We start from the raw sequence: 7,500 nt of genomic DNA, 5'->3' as shown, positions 1-7,500 counted from the left end.
ACAAATGAATCCGCTTTTCCTGTGGCCTGTTAATGGAACAGCATTGCTCTTTTACTCTGATGAGAAAGTGAGGAGGATAGAATCAGGACAAAAAGACAGGCTAAGGCCACTTACTAACAACTGCTTGCTCAATTTGCTTCAAGAACTCGCAGGGAACTAGCATGAACATGGCTTAAAATAATTTCTCTTGAAACCACTCAACTAGTGGGCAGCACAGCAATGATTTTTGCTCGTGGTTATTTGCCAATTATCCTTCATTCGTTCTGAGAATATTAAAAAGAAGGTAAATGTAGGTTTTGCTCGAGTTGTGAGACTACATCTTTATACCTCAATGACTTAACAACTTACCTCTGTCATACAATGCAATTTTAGTTAGGGATGAGTTTTACAGATTTTTTTTTTTTTTTCTCTTTCTTTTTTTATGGCAAATTATGTGTGTTAGGTGCATTAACAAGTTGTCCTTCATAAGTTTATCTCTGACCCACATCTGTGTATTTAAATATATTTATAGTTTCTGATAATTTGAGTCGATTTTGAGTCTCATTTACTTTCATTTTCAGTGTTATTAGCAAAATGCAATTTCATAGTAACCATAGAAGAACTTAATAGACCTTGTGAGTTGTAACAAATGTCTTATTTTTTGTCGTCCTAACAATTTTACATGTAAGCTTTATCTTTTGATTAATTGTATAATCATCTTCACAATTTCTCCTTGCAGTAATAACCTATATTGTGTTTACTTATTTTTTTTTATACCCACAATATGTATTTAGAGATGTATCAGTATACAGAAGGACATGATCTTTTATACATGAGATTGTCTGCTCATATATACCTTTTGGAAAGCTTGCCCAGTTCTTGGTAAGTGCTCCAATTTGTTCTTGTTCAGTTTGGGTTGGAATTTGTGACGTGTTTAGTGAGAGGATTATAATATTATGTGGACCCTGTTATTAAATGCTTGGAGTATACAGAGGTGCACTAAGTTGACTTGAAACATTAGCTTCTTATAGAGTTTTAAAGGTAGTGTTTTTTATATATGCCATAAATAAATAGGTTATGGTATTGCATTACATTTATATATGAGGATGTTTATATTTTTCATATTCACTTTTCTCTCTGGCATGAAAGGGCTACTATTAAGGGCTTAAACAATGTTCCTGATTTAGCAATGGGAGAAGAGTTTTGACACATGAAATATCTGTTCTTGCATATGGAGAAGCACATAAAACAGACATTTATAAAATTTTAGAACAATATATTTGAACATTATTACCTGATGACCTTGTTCAGTCAAAGATAGAGGGAATATTTGTCAAGGTTTAGAATGGGCAAAAAAGGAAAGAAACATGTAGGTTTCGAGTGCCTGTTTTTCTTTTGTTTTACTTTTCATATTTTCTGTAAAACGGGCTCAATAATAAGATTGTATTTGATTATTTAAATTGAAGAATTAATGGTGATACACCATGAAATAACATTGGCTGAAAGAAAATGGGACTTCCCTGCAAATGGTGATCTGACAATAATTGAGTGCTGTTGGTCTTAGGTTTTGCTGTTACAAAAGATTCTTTCCCATTGCATATGGGCATTGCTAAATAAATCTAAGAATCATGAACCTTTTCTGTACAAAATTTAAAGTATATGGTTGTTGACAAATTAAATTGTCAACAGATAATTCAAGTTTGAAACCCTTTTTTTTTTATCCAACATTGAACTCAGAATGCATTTTCTTTTTTTGTTTTTCTTTTTTCTGTAATGCTGTAACGATTTTCATAATTATTTTACTGCCATCAGGTTCTATATCTGGCACTTACTGGTAACAAAAGAGCTTAGACATAGAACTTGTGATGCTGAAATGCCTTTCATTACAATTTATAAAGCTATCAAAAGTAGTCTCTAAAGTTTTTGTATGTTTGACAGAAATGATTGAAGTGGCTGTTTTTAAAGTGTCAATATTAGATAGAAACCAACAACTTAGTACTGTAAATAAAAGTACCAGAACTTGCAGATGATACAGATGCATTTTGATACAAAGAAACATGTGCACTTCAAACTTGGATTATTCAAATACTTTTATTATATTTGGTATTTATTTTGAGAATTAACAATCGATGGCACCACCACAAGGAATTGATGATGAAGGATAGTTTGCCGAGATCAAAGTGTGATCGAAATACTTCGTAACTGTACAAAACATTTTTTCAGAGTGGTGCATGGCTTTTGTTTCCGTCTTGCTTTTCAAACTGATTATCAATATGAAAGGACTCAAAATGAAAATACTACGTACTGGCACAACCTTATTAAACCTTATCCCTGTTTCTTGAGTTAAAGTATTATGAGAATTTATATGTACGATAAATTATTTTGTATTTTGCAGTTAACTATTTGTATATTATCCTGATGGGAACGAATAGACTATGATATCAAAATTACCAGTGTTAACAGCTTTCTTGTTGATAAGAATGGTATTATTATGTGAGTTATATGTATCATCCTTAAAGTAATGTATTTTCATCATTGTGATAAATATGTATGATACTGGTTTTGATTAGATACATGTATATTTTATGCAGAGAAAAAGAAATGTAATATTTAGCTGTCTTTTTTTAACCCTTTGATAAGGAAATATAAATGATAAAAGAGATGATGTAATGCTGATAAAGAGTGAATGTGTGTATTTGTTTTTACACTGAGACTTTCATGAGCCTCGGAAATGAGTCGAGTCTCTCAAATGAAATAGATTTGGGGAGACCTGCGTTCGTCCACACGAGGCAGGCGGTGGATTCCAGGTCATCGATCCTCCTTCCTCTCTTGCCCGGCGACGGACACAGGAGAGGCACATTATTGCACGAGGGACTAGTCAGATGATACGTTTTGCGAGCATTGGCGTCATTATACATAGAAGAGTGCACACACGGACGCAAGTAAACAACCTCCCTCCCCCACACACCCATGCACACGCATACACACAAACACGCGCACACACACACACACACACACACACACACACACACACACACACACACACACACACACACACACACACACACACACACACACACACACACACACACACACACACACACACACACACACACACACACACACACACACACACACACACACACACACACACACACACACACACACACACACACACACACACACACACGACCACCACCACCACCACCAGATTTGATTAGCTAATTTACTTTTTAATATATATGCACGTATAAAGTAATTAAAGAACCAACCTGAAGAAGTTGAATTTCCAATCTTATCTGATATAAAATTGAATTTATTACGTGATTAGCACATTAAGAGGTAATATAAGACTAAAATAATGTAGTAAGAGAATTAAGATAATCATGAACAGTGCATAAATGAAAAGCAACGTGTATCGGTGGATCAGAACTAAAAAGAAATATGACATTAACAAAATATATCCTGTGTAATTACACCCAGTCTTTTGTGCAAAATTGAAATGAGATTACAGTCAGTTTTTATGGCACTGTTTCATTCGTCGGGAGGGAAACCCAAGATTTTCTTCACTTCAAGGCACTTCAAAGCGAAGGAAGTGCAAAACACGACTTGGCATTACTGTTCAACTAATTTTGTTCCGTGGTATTTCTTCATATTATTTCAAAAGTTTCTCGGACTCTTTCTTGAGGTTTATATTGGCTCTTTCGCATTGAAATCCGGAATGACAACTCGAATAGAACAACATCATGAAATATCTAATGAGCCTCAGTAGTAAGGATAGGTCTGACACCCGCAGTTATTGGGGTCTAAGTACTTATGTCTGGTTCTGGTTTGGAAAAATACTGGTGAGTTTATTAAACAACTAAACTTAATGGATTGATGGATTTATTGATTTAAAGGTATATATAGTGTGTATCTATGTATATACTTTCACGAAGATGACATCATTGGTCGTAGGAAAGGATATATGGTAAAAAGGGAAAGTAATTGTGAGCATTATTTTCGAACAGTAATCGGGTGGCAGCATAAAGTACATGACTAAAAAAAACATAGAAGTATTGCACTGTTTAATAACTAATAACTATAGATTATCAATAAATCTATATTCCAAACTACAAGGCACACGCCAGTGGTTTGTGCTCAGGAAGGAAATCGATTAGATAATTAGTAACACAATTTCTCCAAACTACAACGCCGATTCTTCCCCTTTTTGTTTGTCATAGGAACCCTTTCCTAACAAATGAAACAAACTCAAAACAAAAAATATGCGAAAATGACAGTCACTCGTACGACAAGGATTAACGATATCTATGGCATTTTTTTTTATATTATATATATATATAGCAGTATAGTTCTGATTGTTGATTTTTTAAAATACATTTACTATCACACTGCATTTCCTGTGTTTCATTTGTTTGTCAATTGTTTCCATGGCAGAGAACGGATGGGTTAATTGACAGACATCATTCTATATTATGTATGACAAGGCAAAATACTATCAATGATACAGCACCTATTAACACAAAGCAGTGCAGACAAGCAGTAGACACCACTTTTTATTCAAACATTCCCATCAATTAACATACTACCACAATTGAACAAGCACAATCTTGCGATAGTGTCCTGTAATTGTAAATCATAGTTATACTTTGCCACACCTACAGTCCTAACACTTTAATAACGTAAAAACGGAAATCGGTCGTCTCACTAAGGCAAATATAATGTCAAATATTTTGATTAATGCAATATATACCTTTATACTCAGACCGTCATTGATCTGTGTCTATTTAACCAATGTTACATATCTTTACTTTCCAGCTGTGTAAGTACTTTTAATATCTTTACTTTCCAGCTGTGTAAGTACTTTTAATATCTTTACTTTCCAGCTGTGTAAGTACTTTTAATATCTTTACTTTCCAGCTGTGTTAGTACTTTTAAGAGCCCTAAGGGCTTCTAGATCTGCTCTGCCTCACTGAGGATACCTGCATCATCAGCAAAGCTAAGTTAAGTGACTTTTAAGTTGGTAATGCCTGCTAACTTCTTTTCTTACAACAGAGACCTTGCGAAAGGTCTATTACACCATATAGTAACTTCCATTTCTACATAGAAATTAGAGAAATAGTCTAGATCTGCCTAGATTTCTGAAGTCTACAAAAGCTCCAAAAGTCACATGTCGCAAGAAATCAAATTCCTTCTTGGTGGAAACATATACTTTTAAAACCTGTAAGGGATTTCAGAGCAGGATGAACAGAGTTCATTATGACAAATGTAGAAAAAAGTATAAATGAGAATAACTACAAACTATCCAAAGTCTTGGCAACGTCTATTATGCAGATAACGAGCGACAGAACATAGCAATCAGGAGATTCGCCAGTTCTTGGCTAGCATATATATATATGTTCTTACAAGCTTGTTGTAGTATGTAATTCTGAGGATGAAGTAATCGAAACGCGTCAATTACGCCTCTTTCGTTGAGAAGTTATTCAGTCCCTTCCATACCATTTTTTTTTAATTTCAGAGAAGGCAACGGTCGAAATGTTGGGTACGGAACTATTAAGATGCTGCATCAGTATCAGATGGTTACGAAGCCTTGTCAGAATCATTTTGTGTGTGCGATTGTTGTTGCAACCTTGCTTTTCTCCTCAGGTACCAGTATATTCTACCTAGGGACCTCCTGGTTTCAACAATGCCCGAAAATGCCTCCTGTTTTTGATACTCCATAACTTGGCCTCCAGTTGAGAACTCGGCAAGAGACATTACCTCTGGCGACAAATCACCGTCTGCGCTTCGGATTAAGCTCAACCTTAGAGTGATTTTGAACACAGTTGTCTTAATTCCAGAAGAGATTTTAGAATTATCATGGGAGTGCTAAGCCTCGAGCCCACTCCAGATGGCACTGTATACTTCTTAAATTCCTAAATCTACCAATATTAATATTCTTTGAATCATAATCATGTTTTTTCTCTCTCTAAAATGCAACACGGGAGTAGCAACAAATATAGGATCAGTCTCAAATGCTCCTCTTGGGCATTCCCTATGTTTACTTCTATAGGACCAGAGTACAAGGCAGGATTAAAAAATGGTTTCAGATAAATGGGATCTCAGCCTTGAGTATATGTAGGGTCACGGTTAACCTCAAACTCAGGTTAATAAGCACAGAACGTTCCATCTTTTCGTTAGCACCATGAGAACATAAGCCTTATCATCAATAACTGAGGTGAACCGACTTAAGATGTCAGTGGTCACACCAGCAGTATCCCTGCCACCAGAATATACAAACTCGAGATAAGGGCAGTAATTGTCCCTTGGTACCGCTTGACGAAGGGCGCTGAACTTTTGGTAGTGTTGCTACCTCGGTCTTGGGTCGACGCACCTCCGTTGATAAGAAAGCAAGATAACCATTCGAAGTTTTCAGTTTTGAATATATATATATACATACATACACCCACACCCAAACATGCACACGCACACATACACACACACATTCTCTCTCTCTCTCTCTCTCTCTCTCTCTCTCTCTCTCTCTCTCTCTCTCTCTCTCTCTCTCTCTCTCTCACACACACACACATACACATACACACGCACACACACATGCGTAAGTTTAGTTGACTTACCTTTCATTTAAATGCAAAAATATGTTACCTTGCACCGTCTAACGATAAGTTCACCTGCTTGCCATGCCATTGTCCCGTTTGCTAGTGAAAGTGCCATTGTCAAGTGACATGACTTTTATCGCTCAGTGAATATTAGAACATAAAAATGTCAAAGAGTCGTAAACTTCAAGCACTGTGTGTGGTTACAATAGCATTGGGCCAGTATTTCAAAAGTGTTATTTCATATAGTTACAGAGCTCCGCAGTTCCCTCACATAGACTCTAAATTCGGGCTATTTTATCACGATCCTCTTTTCTTCACAAGAGCATAAATGTCTGCTAACATTGACAAACTGCAACACATGTTCTGATGTAATCTCGAGCTAGACGATTATCTTAATGTAAAAACCTTAAAAAAGGATAAATGGCAAAAAAAAAAAAAATGTACGTATGCGCCTGTCTAAGTTTTGCCGTTATTTCTGACGTGACAAGTGGGTTGTTTATGTTCATAGTTTCGTATATTATTGTAGCCATTTATATGTGATATTATGTAGCCGTGTCTTTTGTATATCGGACACTTAATTTAATTATTCAATTGTTCCATTAGGAAAAGTCTTTCGCATTACGCTAGCATAAGCTATATTGACCGATTTTTCGTTGAAACTATAGTGGAAGCTAAGGACTGAATGAATGCCAAGGTTTTCCAGTCGTATTTAGCGTTTGGATGATCTGAACTTCACTGGACTCGTAAAGTTTACTTGCCTGTCCAGACATGTCTGTTAAGATGAATTAGATTCTGTGATCTTTCGCTTTACATTGGCTGGAAGTATTTGGCAATTAGTTAAAAGACGGCAATGATAAGAGCTTCATATACACACAAGACGAGGGATATGCGTTTTTGGTCTGCCTTGGTACCTTATCTCTAGTCG

General features: G+C 35.7%; 1 protein-coding gene across 1 annotated transcript in view; it reads left to right on the top strand.

The window, feature by feature from the left end:
* Positions 1–2,586, top strand: part of sws (patatin like phospholipase domain containing sws) — a 38,230-nt gene extending 35,644 nt beyond the window's left edge. The window contains exon 22 of the mRNA XM_086545682.1: positions 1–2,586. This exon is cut by the window's left edge and continues 322 nt beyond it. The gene's annotated coding sequence lies outside the window, so the exon portion shown is untranslated.
* The last annotated feature ends 4,914 nt before the right edge of the window (positions 2,587–7,500 follow it).

The sequence above is a fragment of the Penaeus japonicus genome, unplaced genomic scaffold (genome assembly GCF_977035675.1).
Source record: "Penaeus japonicus unplaced genomic scaffold, GWHDUDI00000001_assembly GWHDUDI00000002, whole genome shotgun sequence".
NCBI classification, from domain to species: Eukaryota; Metazoa; Arthropoda; class Malacostraca; order Decapoda; family Penaeidae; genus Penaeus; species Penaeus japonicus.
The sequence above is the reverse complement of the archived record's forward strand: the minus strand, read 5'-3'. Positions and strand labels throughout refer to the sequence as shown.